We start from the raw sequence: 19,578 nt of genomic DNA, 5'->3' as shown, positions 1-19,578 counted from the left end.
CTGACAAGCCTGTGAAGAAGAACATAGAAAGGAGAGGAAACCCAGAGGTATGAGAGGAACAGTCAAAGCTGAGGAATTGAAAGCCACCCTGGCTTCTACCCCTACCTAATGGAGACTGAGAAGAGCTCCACAAAGGAAATGTGAAAGGAAAATTGTCTCTCTAACAACAACCAAGAAATAGTGGAAAGACAGAAAGGAAGCAGGAACTGGGAAATGTGGAGGTAGACACACATTGTTAAAAGGAAACCTGTTTCCAGATGGTATGAAGAAAATCTTAAATACCATGAAACCTGCCTTCATATATGCATCTCAGGCCACATGTTGAATTGGATGGAAGTAAAAAATCTGTATCCTTTTTGAACAGTGATTCTTTAAGCTTATTCCAGGTTGGTGGCACAGAACTGAAGAATCCAGAGACACCAGAGCAGAATCGGGACAAGAGGCAGTTCCTCTGGGTTATAGTTATAAGATCATTCTGTGTTTAATTCTCAACTCTTTTTTGAGGAATTCTGTCACTATAAATTTCTAAGAGTAAAAAATAGCCCTGCTGGAAAGGTAGCATATGGAGAAAGAATGTTGATTATGATTTTTTCAAATATGAAAGAGCTTCAGCGGCAACATTTTGGACTCTTGAAAATTTAGTTGATTCTTATAATGTCATGAAAAAGGAAACTGCAACAGATGAAGCAAGTTAAGTTTTAGCCTTGTCTGAAGACTTAAAGATCAAGATATTCTAAAAAGGAGTTTAGGCTAATTTCAAAAATGTGAGAGAAAGAGAGCGAGAGTGAGAGGGAAAGAGAGAGAGAAACAGAGAGATTGAGAGGTGATCAGAAAAATAAATTTTAAAGTATATTTAGTACCTATGCGTCTTTGAACATGTTGCTGTTATTGTTATTGTAAGGTTTTAAGAAGTCTTAGGTGTTGCTGATTATTTCTCTGAAGTTACAAAGGCATTTTCAATTGATCTCACTCTAGGAAGGGATTGGCACATGCATTGGTCAGCTTTCTGTGGCTGTGACCAAAATACCTGACAAGAACACCTTAAAGGAGGAAAAGTTAATTTTGGCTCATGGATTCAGAGATCTCAGTCCATGGTCAACAGATTCCATTGTTCCGTGCCCAAGGTGAAGGCAGAACATCATGGTAGCAGAGGAAAGCTGCTCAGTTTATGGTAACCAGGAAGCAGAAAGAGAGAGCACAGGAAGCCAGGGGGACAAGATACAATCATCAAGGGCACATCCCCAATGACCTGTTTGGTCCAACCACACCCACACTGCCTAGTTGCCACCCAGTAATTCTTTCCAATTATTTACCTATTGAATGGATTGATCCACTGATAATATAATCAGTTAACCTCCTAATATTCCTGCATTATCTATTGCATGAACTTATTGGGAGATACCTAATATCCAAACCATGATAGGCTGTCTAGGGAAAGTATAAGAGAATAACCACAACAGTTTCTGACCTGCTTTGGGTCCACCTCAAAAAGTAAAGACATATTAAAGATGCAAAATATTTCACTGGAGGAAAATAAGTATATGTGTTACATTTGTTATTTCACTCTCCCATTTTGAGCACAGGATGTAATCATTTATTCTTTTACATGATAACTGCTTTCAAGCAGGTTACATCCTGCTATGAAACAGCAAGATAAAAGACAAATCCAACACAATATGAGGAAAAAGATGAGGAGGAGGAGAAGGACCAGAGTAGAGCTACATATAAGATAACTTAGAGCACAGAGGAGGAATTTTCAACATCACCTTGGAAAGGCAGAAAAGATGACTTCAAAGAACAGAGTCATTTGAGTTGCATTTAGAAAGAAGACTGGGTGTTTTCCATTTGAGCAGGGTGATGAGAGGGTCATTTCAGGAAAAAGGAGGCCTAGGATGCACAAAAACTTACCTTCTTCTTGGGGGTGGAGTGAAATGACAAGAGATACAGGTAAAGAGATGGTGCAGCCCAGATTATGAAAATGATGTGACAAGGCTTTAAGTTCTATCTTATGATGATGTGATAGGAAGATAGAGGGAGTTTTAGGAGGAGAAAGACATGTCCAAATATGCAGCTTTGGAATATTTTTTAGCAATAATTTTGTCAAAGTTAATAGTTCTCAATTAGTTGAAAGCCAATCAGCTGAACAGGTATTCTCAGTAGTTTCTTTTCTTTTCTTTTCTTTTTTTTTAATTTTTTTATTTTGCCTTCAATGTGTCTGTGTTTCAGGATTTTCTTGGAAGTTTCTGAATGCAACTGAGTAACTTTCTGACCTCTAATTCCTGCCCTCTAGAAAATGTCAAGCCCTGTTCTCTTGAGGTAAGTGAATATAAGTTGACATTGTTCTCCAGAGGAACAGAAAATTAAACACTGGAAAAATATATCTATTTTTCTATTCTTACCTGCTCATAAAGAAGGACACTCCTGAGATTATTTCATTTTTCCAATTGCATTGTTAGGAGTATTCATGGTATCAGTGCATTAGTTTATAGGATATCTAGCTAAGGTCTCACTGAATGAAAAGGAGGGAAGAAACTTACCTAACAGTTGTCAGGAATAACTTGTCTTTATAAAAATCATTGTACTGGCAAGTCTCTGGAATGTGTTTTTGTCACATGAAATTGCCATAACCAGGCAAAGAAGGAGGTTAGTTTAAGAATGTCAGCTATTTTTAAACTAGATTTCCAGGTCACTGAAATTCCCAGGATCAAAAATAGTATTCATAAAACCGTGAGAAGTTCCTCAGAGTTGTTCTGTGTTTCTCCAGCATAAGTTATGTCATGAGGCAATAGCTACCCTGCTCAGGACTTTTAAGAGTGGGAAGCAAAGTGATTTGAGGATTACAGAAGAAAGCCACTCTACTCATGAGAAGACAAAATCAAGTGTGACAGCCAGATACAAGTATTCTTAGAAATAGGCTCACATAATTTGTGTAGATGTTATGAAGAGCTGTTAGTGAAGTCTAGTGTTTTTCAATCTCTCTGGGTTAAATGTAAAATCTTCCTCAGCTCTAAGTGAAAGTCTTCCTACATTACATCCGAGTTAATTTGGGAATTGTGCATCATCTTCTCTCAGAGAGATGTAAGATTGTCTTTATCTTTACAGTCTTAATGGTTCTTGAGATTTGGAGTTAGATCCAAAAGTGGCAAAGTGAAAAAAAAAATCATCAATCTAGGGATCAAAAAACCAATTTCAGCCCTGGTTATGCTATGCACAAGTGGTCTTGTGGGGCCATTGGGTCTCAATTGAACCTTAGGCTTTTGATTTTTAAAATTGGGACATTCCTCCCCACTCCTTTTAGATTGCTTCTGCTAGATGATGCTGTGTGGATCCAGGACAATGTGAAAGCATCAACCTAATGTTTTAATAGCATTATATAAATATAAGTGTCAGTGCTAGTGATGGCCAAAGACAGCCCTGTTAAGATAGTATCTTTTTAGCAGAGAAATGAGGTTGTGAAGTCAATATTAATGATCTTTGAGGGCCTGGGTGAATGGCAGAAGGGATGAGAAATTGGGAGGTTTGAAATTCCTCTTAAGAACTGAGATTTTTGGCAGGAGACATCTGTCAGGCTTTCCAACTTAATGAAAGTACAACTTTGATGTGGTAATACAAGCTATTTTATATATTGACCTTGAATTTTAATGATTCACAAAAGATTAAAGATACTTCAGTTAAGAGTCTAGTGTCTGAAGCCCCATATCAGACTGAGCTCTGTTCCTGTCTTTCTGGCAATCTAGTTGGCCTGGACAACAGAAATCATAACTGTTACTTAATATCTAGAATAGAATATCAGCATGATGACATTAGACTGGGTGACAAAGTCCACATAAGTTGTTTGGGTCACAAACCACACAGTTTAAGATGCAGTAAATTTGTCACATATGAATTCAAAACTATTATCCCATGGTCAACACAAGCTCTCTCTCCTGACTCCTTCTAGGTACATAATTGTGGAATTACTTCTGACCTTCATATATCCTTCCCTTGTTCCATCAACCAGTTGTCTAAACCTAGATATTTTTGCTGTAGATTATTTCAGTGTTCTTGGCGCAAAAGAGAGAGAGAGTACCCAAAGGATCCCAAGGAATAAACAATATTATCAAAGTGAACCAGACAGCATCTGCAAACCTAGTTTCTATTGGATGATATGAAGTTTCAACAAACCAGTGAGCTAAATTTAGAGACTATGCCCCAATTTTTATTTCTGTTGAGAGTACCTTATTGTCATCCCAGTTTTCACTGCTTACAACTGCTTTCTCAGCATTCTTTTTCCTTTCCTACCTCACAAGAAAATGCTCTTGTGTTTATGTCAACTCCCTACCTGCCTCTTGACTTAAAGAAGAGCTCAGACTCTCCACCAATAGAATAAATCCTTTCATTCCTTCTACTGAGCTTCCCCCAAGAGCTGTGGCAGTTTTGCCCACAGAAGTGGTTCTGTCTATAATTCCTACTAGTCAGTCTTGCTTCAAAGGCCTGGGACAGATCAGCTGAATTGTTCTCTATTCCCACTTTGAAGTGCTTAGCCTCACTCTAGTTTCCTAGCTTCCTCCTCTTTGTTTTTGCTTGATCATCAGGTATCATGCCTCATTTCCTCTATAGGAAAAGTTGGAATAGGATAATGGTAAATATTATGTTTTCTCTGCATTGGAAGGGTTAAAAATTCAAAATAATTTGTTCCCAACTGCAAAAAAAAAAAAAAAAGACAACCAAATCCAAACCAATCCTAGTTCTTCCTCATGTTCCTTCTGTTCTGTGAAAGTATGCATGAGATTCAGTGTCCTCTCCTGGGCAGCTGTTCACACTGCTCCTTTAGACTCTGTAGGCAGAACATCTACATTACATGGCCCTGCCCTGTGGCCACCCTGGAATATAATACTCATGTTACATTTATTGTGTGCTCAGGGCACTTCCAACTCAGTACTATCTTCCCTGTTCCTGGTGCTGCACTAAGCTCCCCATATGCTGGAGGCCATTTTCTAAAGAGCACATGGAGATCATGTCTTGAGCTAATCAAAGCCAAGATAGAGGTTCAGGCCACAGTCCAAATGCTGGCTTCTCTCATGTCCATTGTAGTCTTCCTACTTGTAAAGTAAGCATAACCAATTACACTTTATAGTGTTATGAAGATTTAATAAGATAATGTCTGAAAAGGCATTAAGACAGAGCATGGTGCATAGTAGTAGATCCATCAATAATAGAAGTTACTGACTTGGTCATTAGTGGACACAATAAGAGTAGTGTCTATGAGCAGACTCCAGAGCCAACTTCAGACTTGAACCCTGGCTATGAAACTAATTAGCTGTGTATTCTTGGACAAGCTAATTGACCTTTCTGCATTTCTTTTCTCATGTGAAAAATGAGAATGATGATGACTATAGAACTCATCTCATTAGGCTGGCAAGGGGGTCAAGTACTTAAAAAAGAACCTGACATATACATATACATTGTAAGTTGTGTGTATGTGTTAGATTTTATTGATACTGTTGTCAGTAGCGGTCTCAGATACTGCTCTCACCAAGAATGTAAACATATGTTGTGCCCTGAATAAGATTTTTCTAATTCTATATTTCTTCATCCTGCTCTCTAACTCTCTGCACTATCACTAGATAATAATTTAAGATAATAATGCATATTTCCCATTAAAAGTTCAACACCCAAGGACTAGGACTGATATGCTCAACTCAATCCTGTTCTATCTCAACCCCAAACACAGTCCCTTCCCTCCTTGAGCACTGAAAGTCATACAGAGTTAACTAAACATTTCTTCCTCCAGTAGTGACCCCCAACACTCAGAGAGTCCTTTTATCTCATAGTTTGCTTCTTTTTTCCTCCCAATGAGGTGATAGAAGCTCCAGCTCTTTCTATTCAGCTGTTTCTTTTCTACTTAAGAACACAAGGAAATAAAGAGCATGACTTAAGCTCCTCATAAAAGTACTAATGTGAAGTTTTGCAAATTTCCCATTTTTTGACAATGTAATTTTATAAAAACAAGAAAAGACAAAAAAGAAAGAAAGAAAGAAACTTGGGCCAGTTGCTGAAATCTATAATGGTGACAGCACTCCGATCTCATTGCTAGCCTTCCTTTTACCAAATTCCTATTTAAAGCTTTGAAGTGCCACAGACAGAACTTTCTGGAACATGTAATATAGATTAAAAGCAAGAAAATTTCATCAACAGAGCGTTTTACTTAAAAATCTAAATGCTAAAAGGCTGAAAATTCAACCTAATTAGAATGGCTGAATGCAGAGTCACAATTAAACAGGGAGATAATTATGGAAAAGTAAATATTTACACACACATTGTACACTTATTAGGATTTACAAAGAAATGCTTCTCATCTGCACAGCTTTCCTTTGTAATGATATTGTTATGAGGCAATAAATGTGGTTATAGTTAATAACAGATGTTAAATGGCATAATTCATCCAGAAACCTCACTAATTACTGTAGAAGTGTGAGACAAATGTACAGCATCAGATGGGAGGAATTTCTTATCTGTTAGTCTGTAAACTGAAAATATGAAAGGTCACTTCTAAAAAAATAATTAAAGTAAAGCTATATTTATTTAAATGAAAAATTTAAACACTTTAAAATTACAACAGGCTTTGTCTTCCAGAGAATTCATGCTTCATTCAGAGAAACAAATTGGCCTGAATGAGTTTGAGTTAACTTGGCCACTCTAGTGGTAATCATTTTCTAAATTAGTTCAGGGAGAATGTTCCATATTTTAAACTGTATGATTTGCTATCTTTAGGATGATGCTTACCATCAAATATTTCATTTCCTTCAGCTCAATCTGTCTTTTCTTACAAGGGCATTGGGACAAGTAAAGGGGAGGGGAGGCAAGATATAATGGCATTTAAAGTAATTTTATTTAATTTAGATCACATAGGGTAAAGTTGGGAAAGGAAAATGCTTAAAATAAATTTTCATAATAAATTTGGGAAGGCTGATTGGAAAAATTAAAATAAACAGACATCTTTTATTATCTTTGCAAAAGCTTACAGCCCTAATAATCATTATGAAACTCCCTACTCTCCTAACAAAGTTGACTTTCATTTTACTCTGTAATGTTATTCAGTTGTTCTTTCGACTTCCACATTGTCTTAATACTGGTAGTTGATTTGTACCATATTTTTCAAAACTTTCCTTCTTGGTTTTAATTTTTATTTGTCTTCAAAACCAAAGAGCTAGCTCTACATCTTGACTTAAGTAAAATAAGGATGGTGAAGCTGAAACAACAACATTCCCAAGGTTTTTGGTTATACAAACACACATTTGTGCTATGCATGTGCACATTGATGAACACACACACACACACACACACACATATCAGAGAGAAAGGGAAAGAGAGATGTAGCAAGAAGCAGAGAGAAAAGATAGATATTGAAACAGAAACAAAAAATGAGACAACCACTACCTTTAGTTTTCTGTGAAACAGAAACCATCATACAAAACCTGAATTTATTCAGTGTTCACTTGTCCCTTTTCATTGCGGAGAGCCTGGTGGCCAAATGGATTTTTTGTTGTTTGTGTGTGTATTTCCTTTTCTTTTCTTTTTAAAATGTCTTTGAGTGAGAAACCTTGAATCATTTTTTCTTATTTTCTGGAGAATAATTTGTCTGATACAATAAAAACCTATATCTATCTATCTATCATAGACACACACACATCCGTGTAATCATTGAAGTCAAAGTAGAATTTTTTTCTTTCATATTATCTTTTGGAAGAATATAAAAAGAAATCTGATTAGAAAGACAGCAGGGATAGTTTATTGTAGGGATACAGGTAATGGACTCTACCAGTGCTTCCCAAACCTCCAGCATAGAAGCATCACCTGGGGTATTTCTGAAGGATGGGTTCTAATTCAGGTGGTCTGCAAGTGGGCCTGACATCCTACCTATTAAATTTTCAGGTGCTACTGCTTCTGCTGCTGGACCACACTGTGAGTAGCAAGGAGCCTAGAAGATTGCTGGCAATCTCATCTAAATCTGAATCCTTATACAACAGGACTTGTGTCATCAGTTGCAGAGTTCTGAAAAAGAAAGCAAAGCAAAAGTTTCATATTGAACCTTAAATAAGAAAACTAAAGAACACTTAAGGGTAATTCTGATTTATTTCATATCCCATGATGCTCCATAGTGCCACAGAGAATCATTCCAGATGGCTAAAATAGTATGTTTGTAACATTCTCCTTTGAAGACAGCCTGCAATACTGCTTGGTAGTTAATTCAGTATTTAGCAACCTCTACCATATTTAGCAAAAGTTCCCTATGCTTTATCATCAACTAATTCTTTATGTCCAAACCCCATTAAAGCAGAAAATTCCTCTAAATGATACTTCTTTCTAAACTCAAAAACTATTCCTTAATATGTACTCTCTCACTTTCCATTCTGTACACTAAGCTACCTCAGATGGTTTAGGCTTTTCTCAATGGGACATTTTCCAGGCCTTTAATCATTTGGGTAATCTTATCTGAGTGATGTCATACCCCACAGAGAGTAATTTATTCTATTCTCAGCTGAAAAACATCCAACCTCTTCTTTGCTTTCATTCTTTGAATCCCTAATGGCCCACTTCGTTTCAAGAATTTCTATTTCATGGTTGGGAATATAGTTTGGAGAGCATTTGCCTAGCATGTGTGAGGCCCTAGATTCAATCCTTAGTATCACCTCTTTTATATAAACTTTATGGATCATTGTCATCTTGTTAAGATCTTTTTGTGAGTATCTACCAAATCTCCATGTTGCTATAGGTAAATGAATTAGATTGTATTACAGAAAGATTGTATTACTTTAGTGAAAGATTTTATTTCAATAGGCAAGATTGTGAACATTTACCTCTAGGAAGAGTGTTGAAAACAATATTAAATGTCACAGTCACTGACACTTAAAGATCAAGAAGAAGAAGGTAGGAAGGAGCAAACTTGACCTTGCAATATCATGCATTTTCCATCCTGGAAGAAAGGGTGTATCTTGCAGTATCCACAAATTAGGAGATTAAATTTGATGTCTTAGGCTACCTTGTGCTTTATTTTCTCATTTACAGGAATGAAAAATATATTACCTCAAAATTTGTATGAATATTAAATAACAATGCTTTATTAAAGCTTTGTCATAGATCTGATAAATTGTAACTTTTTTCACAGACACTCATTTTTATTCAAAATGTGTGTAGGTCTCCTTTGCAAACAAAAAATCCAAATTATGAACTCTATATCTGCAATGATACAATCCATCCAATTATGCTTATATCTAAAATGTAAACAATGGTTATAATTTTGGTCTTGTGCTGAGCGATAATTTATGTCATTTTTATATAATAATGATATTATTGGTAGGTATCAATAATAACAAATATAAATGCATGACTATCTATTATCACTTTTAGTTATAATTAATACAAAATATTTCCCTTATAAAGGGGGATAACTTTATTATTAATCAAGTAACATTAGAAGTGATTTAAAATTTATTATTTAAATTATTGTGATATATAATTTAATTCTAAATATGTCATTGTATAAATCAAAACCAATATTTCCTGCCAATACAAACAGGTCTAAAATTTTAAAACAGTCTTTACCTTGAATTTGGCATCAGCAAAATTGTTGTTCTTTTAATGAATGCTTTTGAGTTTTACACATATGTAGGTTAAAGGCAAGTAGCTAGTTCCATGTTAGGAAAAACAAGAAGCCCTCCAGTCAGTCCCTTTCCCTTAAATTCCCACTCTCTAGAAACCCTTATTCTTTTGTACTCATATCTTTAAATCTTTAATCTTTAATAATTAACTTATCATACCTCTCCAGATTTTTCTGTTAGGCTTTATTTACTGATTACCTACTTTTAAGGTCACTTAATTTTCTCTCACAAACTTTACAAATGTGTCCAAATCTTCACCCCCTTCATCTCAATAGAGTAATGTCATATTTTCCATCAGTATCTGGAGTGTATATTATTATGACTATATAAATATTAAGCAGAATTGAATATGTACTATAATTAGTTTTACATTTTTTCACATACATTTTTCCTTTTTTGGCTTATTTTCTCTGAAGCTAATAATCCTTTTTAAATTTTTATTTACTTAGATTTCTAAACACATTACTACTTTACATCCAAACTCTTCTCCAGCTGAAAAAAATTCTCAATATTTTCTAACTCCTGAGGTATTTGATCTATGTCATTATTCTCTGATATAAGGAGTTTAACTCATAGTGAGGTAGGGACAGTGAGCATGGAAGGAATAGATGAACTCTAGATAGGGCAGAGGGGTGGGAGGGGAAGGAAGGAGGCAGGAGTTTAGCAATGAAAGTGGAATGTGATGGATATCATTATTCAAAGTACATGTATGAAGACATGAATTGGTGTGAACAAACATTATATACAAACAGAGATATGAAAAATTGTTCTCTACATGTGTAATAAGAATTGTAATGCATTCCACTGTCATGTATTTAAAAAATAAAATCAATTAAAAATAATAATTTCTATACTTTATTATTTCTATGATTTCTTTTGGAATCCCTGTTATTTAAATATCAAAACTTAAAAAACTGACCTCTAACTTTCTCTATTTCTTAGTTTTTTATCTTTCTCCTGTTTTCTAGATTTTTTATTTGGTCTTCCTAGATTTATTTGAGTTTTTATTTCTACTTTAAGAATTTTTAATATTGATTCATATATATTTGGTTTTAGAGAATTTCTGATTTCTTTTTTAAAATAAATATGTTTTAATTGATACAAAAAATAATTGTGCATATTTATGGGGTATTGTGATGTTTCAAGCACACACATATCATATAATGTTTATCATTACCTTATCATGAAAACATTTAAATACTTTCTTCTAACTTTTAAAAATATGCAGTTTATTTTTCTTGTCTATAGTCACTCTGGCACTCAGTCACACACAAGAACTTCTTGATCCTCTCTATAACTTAGTACTTATTGATCAACCTCCTCTCCTCCTTGCATTTCTTGACAAAATACTAGAACACCAAATCCAATAGAACTACAAAGATTATTCACCATGATATGATTTTGTATATAGAAAACTCCAAAGATTCCACCAAAAGATTTTTAGAACGAACAAATACAGTAAAGTAGCAGTATATAAAGTCTACATACATAAATTTTTTATACAACAATAATGAAATGGCTGTGAAAGAAATTAGGAGAAGAAACCTGGAGATAATACTAAGGATGTGAAAGAACTCTACAATGAAAATTACAAAATATGGAAAAAAAATTGAAGAAGAAACAAGAAGATGGGAAGATATCCCATGTTCATGGATTGGAAGATTCAATATTGTTAAAATGTCCATAATACAAAAAAGTGACTTTTAGAGTCAATGCAATCCTCACAAAATACCAATGACATTCTTTACAGAACTATAAAAGAATCCTAAAATTCATATAGAAGCAAAAAAGATCTCAACTAACCAAAACAATCCTTAGGAGTGAGGGAGGAACAATGATGAAAGCATTAAAATTCCTGATTTTAAAACATACTACAGAACCAAACCATAGTGACAGACACAGAATAGTATTAGCATAAAAATACACCTGGAGATCAGTAGATTAGAATAGAGGACACAGGAATAAACCCATATATCTTCAGGAAACTGATTCTTGACAAAAATGTCAAAAACATACATCAAAGAAAGAACAGCCACTTCAACAAATGCAAAGAAGATTGGATATTTACACATAGAAGAGTGAAACTAGACTCCTATCTCTTACTCTGTACAAAAATTAACTTAAAAATGAATCAGAGACACCTGCACAACTATGTTTATTGTGGAACTATTCACAGCAGAGAAGATATAAAACTTAGCCAAGTTCCTGTCAACAGATGAATAGATAAAGAAAAATGTACACAATAGAGTTCATTTAGACATAAGTGAGAATTAAATCCTGTCATTTGTAGAAAATGGATGAAACTGGAGGTCATCATGCTAAGTGAAATGATTCAGGCATAGAGAGACAAGTATTGCATATTTTTCTCAAATGTGGAAAATAAAAACAATGATGACTGTATATTTTGTTTCCTCTGCATTGTTACAGTTGCCATTTATATCAGATATTTCCCTCAAATGCTTGGTGATCCTTTATAGTCTGCTCCAATTAATGATTAGGGCACCAAGCAGCTGATTGGAGGTACTGGGGTCTGAACTCAAGTAAGATATATTATATGCTTGTATAATTATGTCAAAATGGTTTCTACTGTCATGTATAACTAAAGAAGAACCAATTTTTAAAAAAAGCTGATTGGAAATTCTGTATTCATTGTTCATGGTCTAGGCTTGTTGGCTATTGGTTTTACTATATGGAGCTATGATTAAGTCTTTTTAGGAAAAATTCCAAGGCCATATCACATCACTCACTGGCCACTGGCTGGTGCTCCATGTCTTCCTGCCACTCTGCCAATAGCAACTGAAGAAGAGATCACCACCCTTGTGATTGACAATGGCTCTAGCAGGTGCAAAGCTGGCTTAGCTGGCAACGAACAGGTGCCACGACCCCCAGGCTGTGTCTGCCTCTATTGCCCAGAGCCCTAGCCTCCAGGGCATGATGGTGGGCATGGCCTAAAAGGACTCCTACATGGGCAATGAGGCCCAGAGCAAGAATAACATTCTGATCCTGAAGTACCCCATCAAGCACGGCATCATCACCCACTGGTCCGACTTGGAGAAGATCTGGCACCACACTTTCTACAACAAACTGCGTGTGGCCCTTGAGGAGCACTTGGTGCTGCTGACCAGGGCCCTCTTGAGCCCCAAGGCCACCAGAGAGAAGATTACTCAGATCATGTTTGAGACCTTGAATACCCTGGCTATGTATGTGCCCATCCAGGCCATGCTGTAGGCCTCTGAGCATAACACTAGTATTGTCATGGACTCTGGTGATGGGGTCACCCAAACAGTGCCCATCTATGAGGCTATGCCCTCCGCCACACCATCCTGTGTCTAAACCTGGCTGGCTGGGACCTGACAAATTACCTCATGAATATCTGACAGAGCACAGCTATAGCTTCACCACCATTGCTAAGCAGGAGTTCGTGTGTGACCCAGGCGTAGCTGACAGGATGCAGGAGATCACAGCCCTGGTGCCCAGCACCATGAAGACTAAGATTATCATTTCCCTCTGAGCAAAAATAGTCTGTGTGGATTGGCGGCTCCATCCTGGCCTTACTGTCTACCTTACAGCTGATGTGGATCAGAAAGCAGGAGTACAACTAGTTGGGCCCCTCTATTGTCTAACGCAGATACTTCTAGGTGAATCAATCAGGTGCCAGGCACCTGCTGTATGAGCTGATTCTGAAGTATAAATTTGCCCTGCCAAGTGTATATTCCTCATGCTAGCCTCATGAAACTTGCATAAACCTTTGAAAAGAGATTTGTCCTTGAACCTTTATCTGCTGCCAGCACTGGATCATAGAACTTGTTGCTGATTTTGACTTTGGGTTCAAGTTAACTGTTCCATTGGTGTAGGTTTAATGCCCTGTGCATAGTTTTGATTTAAGTCCTTAGTCCATGTGGCTCAATCACCTAGAACCTAAAGTGAGAGCATGCTTACAGGAGAGAGCTCATAGCTTGGAAAATCTGAGACCACAGCATTGATCTGTGTAGGGTATTCCTGTGTTGGCTGACAGTATTCCAGGATTGCTCTGACTGGCAAGAGTTCCTGAACTAGTTGTCACTTCTTGCCATTCTTAGTGATATTTTCCCTCCTGTCTACCATTGGTTATTACTTGTCTTGAGTTGAAAATGGTTTCCATTTATACCTGTAAATTTATTCATTATATAAGTTATTTTTGTACTCAATTATTTCAGAAATGACAACCAATTTTTGGTTTTGTACTGTTATGTGAGAACATTAGGCCCCAGCAACATTTCATGTAGTAAGGAAAAATAAAGTCCTACTATACAAATAAATTAATAAATTCCAAGTCCAGTAAAACTTACTTTATCCTCTGGTTTAGTATGAAACCCTACCCCTGATGTTGCCTGCTGTTTTCTAGCCCAGAGAACCTCTTCTACAGAGAACAAGTTTCTAGACCACAGTTCATGTGGAAGAAGAAACTGCTGATATTTTCTGTATCCTAGATATTTTTCCAAGTGATCCTCTTGTTTTAAAAATTCTACCTTCACCTCCCACATTCAGTTACCTGGCATCACCATTGCCTGAGAATGTTAGAAATTCTTTGGAGTAAATCGGATTTTTCCCCTATCCCTATTGACAGTTTAAGATTTCATTTTTCATGTTTGCTATATTGGAACACTTTATCTATCCACATTTACTAGTTAAAATTTTGTTGCTATTTTATTGCTTTGACTCTGTAGGTTTCTGTTTTTAAATATTATTGCTCTTTTATTAGAGGATTAGTAAGAAGTACAAATAAACCTACTACCTTTAATTGGCAGTCTCTATAACTAGTTGACTATATAACTTTGTAATGAAATTGGATTTTATTAAACTTCCCTTGTTAAAGTCAAGAAGAATCTAAGTCTTTATTTATTTTTTTAAACTTTCAATTGTGATAGAATATTTTGTTTCTTCTATATGGGGGAAAATCTATGTTAATGTTAATAGCCGCCGTGCTGTCTAATAAAATTTGCATATTTTCCAAGTTTACTGAATTAATAAATACCTTGTGAAATGTTGACCCCTCTTAAACTTTAACTTTCTTTATAAAACCAATAACAGGGTAACTCAACTGTTCCTTCATAGTAGAAGTGATGAGACTTAGTTTGTTTTTGCTAGTAAGAACTCACCTATTACAGAGTATTATTTTCATTATAAAGTCAGAACAACTATAGATATTCAGTAGCAGTTCATCTTCTTAGGGGAGCTTGTGAGACAGATATTATTTGAGAAGAAACTACTTTGACAAATGCTACCACTTTGCTTACTTTGTTTCTCTGAATGACTTCCTTGGGCCACTCATTTTTGAAGATGAACATGAGGAGATTCTATTTTCTCCTGAAGTGTCACTGCTTACAACTTCCCAGTGGCATTAAGTCATATTATAGCTTGCTGTAGGTCCACAGGTAAACATATAAAAAGAAAGAAAAGAAAGAAACTGGATGGATTTTCTGCTGAATTGAAATTTTTTTTTTCTGAATTGAAATTTATGAAGCATCTTAAAGCTAGATGACTTCCAAGTTCATGCTATGTTGGTTTTTGTTGTTTTATTTAGTGCTTATTTTCCTCCTGCTCCATACTCTGCACATCTTGTTTACCAACATCTCAAGTGTGGTTTCACATAACCATCAAATTTTACAGTAAATTAGAAAGGTAATGTTTCCAAGAAGATTTAAAATTACTGGTAGTAAAAAATAATGACCACAACCAATATTGGACCCTCTGGAGAAGGTTGAGGTTTGCTTTTCCTGAAATGGTCAATTTTAGATTGCAATTCAGGCTGCTTCTTGAGTGATGAGTGAGTTAAGGAGAAGGACTTAACAAGCCCATATGTTTCAAGTTCTGCAATTTCATCTTTCTGATATAGATCCCTCATGTTTTCAGCAGAGTTATTTTTATGTTTTCTTTCTCCTAAGCATTATAAAATGCAAAACACTATAATGGTTGTTTGGTCATTTTTATTGTTATTTATAATTAAAGACTTGTTATAATAAACCTGCTGTTATGTGAAGGCAATTTGAGATGTCATGACAACTTTAGATATTTAATGATCTCAGTGTCAAAGACATAAAGTCTCTCAAATCCTCTCTGTTTTCTTTAAGAAATAAACACTCCCTCTATTTTTGATATAGAGTCAAAAGAGGGTCACACACTGCCTTGGGTTAAAAGGTATCAAGTTTTAAGTGGCTGCCAGTTATTTGTTAATCTGTAGTCAGTCCAGAGAAAGAAAGAAAACAAGTTTGGGGTGAGGGCTGTAGTTCAGATTTGCCAGCTTCCCAGATGAATGCTCTTATTTGAATTAAAATATAGGCTGTACCAGCTTGAGTCAAGAGAGACTTCTTTCTCCACAATTCTGTACAGTGTATAAAGAAAAAACCTCAAAGCATTTCAGTGGGCACATATTTGGTTGTTGAAACACTTTATCTTGCAAGGCACATTAAAAGAGAAATAAAATCCTTATTTCATTTAGACAAGGCACCTTCCCAGCTGAATACAATATAACCACAAGGAAGAAACTACTTACAGGTGAAACTCAAAAATTTTTACTGTTAGGTGAGCATGGACTTAAGTAGTGTTCCTCCATGATTTGTAAAGTGAATTGACTCTTTGACAAACTACAAGACTGAGCACCAAATTAAAATGAAATACCTCTTTGAATTTGTACCTTCCATTCAATAAGTTAAATTAATAAAAAAATAAATCTAGCCTTTAGTTTTCCTTCTAATAAAACCTATTTATGCAGTTTAAAACTTTAATTCAAAAGAAAATTTACAACTCGATCTTTTCCATACCCCTCTCATAAATATTGTTTTTCTATAATAATTTTTTGTGCAAAATGACACAAGACTAATTGTTCCTAAATATCTGATGCAAGATTTGCTTTAGTGAGGATTCAAAATGGATCAAACTTTCCCCCTAAACTCATTCTAGAATTAAAAAAAAGTCCAGACATAAATTATGAGCAGAATTTAGTTTAATTAGATGCACATGTCCAGCTTTGTGCTCTGTCCACATCCTAGGAGTATTTCCAGCTTTGGATTTACAGAGCTATTAAAGTTACAAACATGAAATGAAAACTTAGACTTGCTTTAATATTGGAGTGGGACAGGACAGCTCCCCTAGACACAGATATTTTCTCCAAATGTTTCCAGACTACCAGGTGTTTCTCATATGCTCATTGGGTGGGAAGCAGGAATACAGTGTTGAAATGGTGGTTCCTAGACTTGGTTCCCAATACCTCAGTAAGCATACTGGAAGGAGGAAAAGGTTTGATCCAAACTAGAAGCTGTGCTCAGTTTTTCTGGAATCTATCTCTGGAAACTCACATACAATTTTTTTTTCTCCTGCCAGTAGATATAGTCAGTTGAGACCAGCATCAGAAGAAAACCTCATTCAGGGCCTTTAAACCCATAAGAATGAGAAATAATTATGCACAAATTCTGCCCTCTATCTTTCAGCAATGCTTTATGAGCCCAGTGATGTACAGCATTAACCTTCAAGGGACTGAAAGCAGAGCACATAGGAATGTTGAAAAGGTCAGACCCTCCACCATAATTACTACCAAAAATTCAGAGGATATATTCAGTGTTAAAATTTCCCAATTATTCACACTTATAAAAACATCTAACAGCATTAAAGAGGAAAATGACTTTCTCTCCCAGTTTTTACTTAATTGGGCAATGCTAGCTGTGCTTGTTAGCAAATAGATTATACTCATCGCATCCTTGTCTGCCATGAATTCTAAGTACATCTGTGGTAACAAGGGATTTTATTTGTTTTGAGTGTTATAAAAGCCTATACATTTTTTTGAGGGCACACAAACTGAAGCCCAAGAAAAAAGGTTTGGTGACCACCTGGATTTTCTATGCAGATAGAAATGTTCATTCATTGAAGAAGTTTTGTTTTATTGAACTTGTCCTATTTCTCATTTAGAAGACCTCTCATTTTACAAGACTCTCTAATACTAAAGTCTCTCCTTTCTCATAGTCTGGTGCTCTCAAGAAACTGAACTTGTTTCTGCACAGTGCTGTAAAACCATACCCAAGGTTTAATATTAGACTATATTTTTCACATACTCAATACACAAGCAGTGGGGGATGCAGTTTATATAACTAATATTCAAGGAATGGCAGGAAGAAAATGTGTTATGCCTCTTGGATCCTTGTGTATCATAGTATAGGTTAAAATAGGAGAGACTTAGTCCAAGATTTTATAGTTACCACAACCTGTGAGGCAATTTGGGATTTTCCAATGGTGGGAGGGGCAAGTAGGGAAAATACACATATTTCTATTATAATGTAAAAAACTAGGTAGGTGCAATAGGGCACAGCTGTAATCCCAGAAACTCCAGAGGCTGAGGCAGGAGAATGACAAGTTTGAGTCCAGCCTTATTAATTTAGTGAGATCCCATCTAAAAATAAAAAAGTTAAAAGGGTCAAGGATGTGACTCAGAGGCAGAGTACCCTGGATGCAATCTCTAGTACTGAAAAAAAAATCCAGATGAAGTTAAAGGTCTCTATTCCTATAAGTCTGCCCTGTGAAGTTTTCCAGTTACTAGAATTACTGGAATTGTCCAGTAAGCCATTTATTCAGGAATTCTTCTAACTAACGATTATCCACCCTTTTCTCTGTCCATGGCATTCTACAGTGTTTTAAGAAATAAATAGGTATCTATCCATATATATAAATGAATATAAACACATATTTCTTTGTTATGAAAGCAAAACATTATTTACATTCATACATGTATATTAGAAGGCAAATATTATATATTATATAATATACATAATACCTATGGATATATGTGCACACACACACATACAATCCATTGGAAAGGATCATACCCATCATACTCTATCCTACAAAACAAAATGGAACCACCATGACACTGTTATATAAAAAAAGTATAAGGGGACTCTAGGATGTACATTAAAAATTTTCATTTAGGGTATTCAAGGGTGCTTCCTAGAGAAGATAAAATTGTGGCTGAATATAAATTTGAAAGGTAGAAGCTGGTATGGAAAGAGTTAATGAGTGAAACCCAGCAATGGAGTACAAATTCACATTCCCCTCAGAGTTCTCCTGTACTTCCCTTACAGTGATCACCAACTGGACCAGGCACATAAAATGCTGCCATGGCTGTCATCTCTAAAAAACATTACAATTTCTATCTGCAAAGGTAAGAAAGCAGAATTATAGTACTTGCTATTTATAAAATATAAGGGCAATTCTTATCAGATTGGTGCTACAAGAAGAAAAATTTAATATTTGTAATGTTTATATAGAGATTTATCTCTGAGACACTCCTCTCATATACATTATTTCTTGGTATAATCTAATATTTGCTAGGAATCTTCCTCATGTTCAATACTTTTTAGAACTGTAATAAATAATCCAATTCAATTTAAAAAATAATAATGTTTTCCTCCAAATTCTAATAATCCTGTGATACGATCTGTCCCCAGTTGTGGCTACATGTAGTAATTTCCTTTCTTTTTCAATTTCTTTGTCAACTTCTTTTTTTTGTCCCATTAATTTTTTATATGTGGTCTTTTGGTTCAAGGGGTCACAGGAGATTGGTCAGTTTCTTTAGAATGCATAGCTTTGTGATATCTTTTCAATTTATTTATTTAATATTCCAGATATTACTCTTCTAAAACATTACATACAATTAATGAACATCATTGCAGACTGGGTCACATGTTTCATTTGTACATTTAAATTTAACTGTAATAAATCCTATGTAGGAGTATTTTACTTGGTAGTAGGATAGATGTGGGGGAGGCAGTGTTGCCCACATATATTAGAGCTTTTGGGGATAGTAAACCTCTTTTCTTAAGTAAACTTCCTTTCTAAGAGGATTAGCCCTTCTTTTGAAGTAAATATTTCATTGCCATGAGCATTTTAATTTATTTTTTGGGAGTTGACT

At 35.3% G+C, this 19,578-nt stretch overlaps 1 pseudogene; it reads left to right on the top strand.

The window, feature by feature from the left end:
• Positions 1 to 12,436: 12,436 nt before the first annotated feature.
• On the top strand, positions 12,437 to 13,279 carry LOC107148221 (annotated as a pseudogene).
• Positions 13,280 to 19,578: the final 6,299 nt, after the last annotated feature.

This window comes from Marmota marmota, unplaced genomic scaffold (genome assembly GCF_001458135.2).
Source record: "Marmota marmota marmota unplaced genomic scaffold, marMar, whole genome shotgun sequence".
Lineage (NCBI taxonomy): Eukaryota > Metazoa > Chordata > Mammalia > Rodentia > Sciuridae > Marmota > Marmota marmota.
Note: the sequence above shows the minus strand (reverse complement) of the source record. Positions and strands in the feature narration are given on the sequence as shown.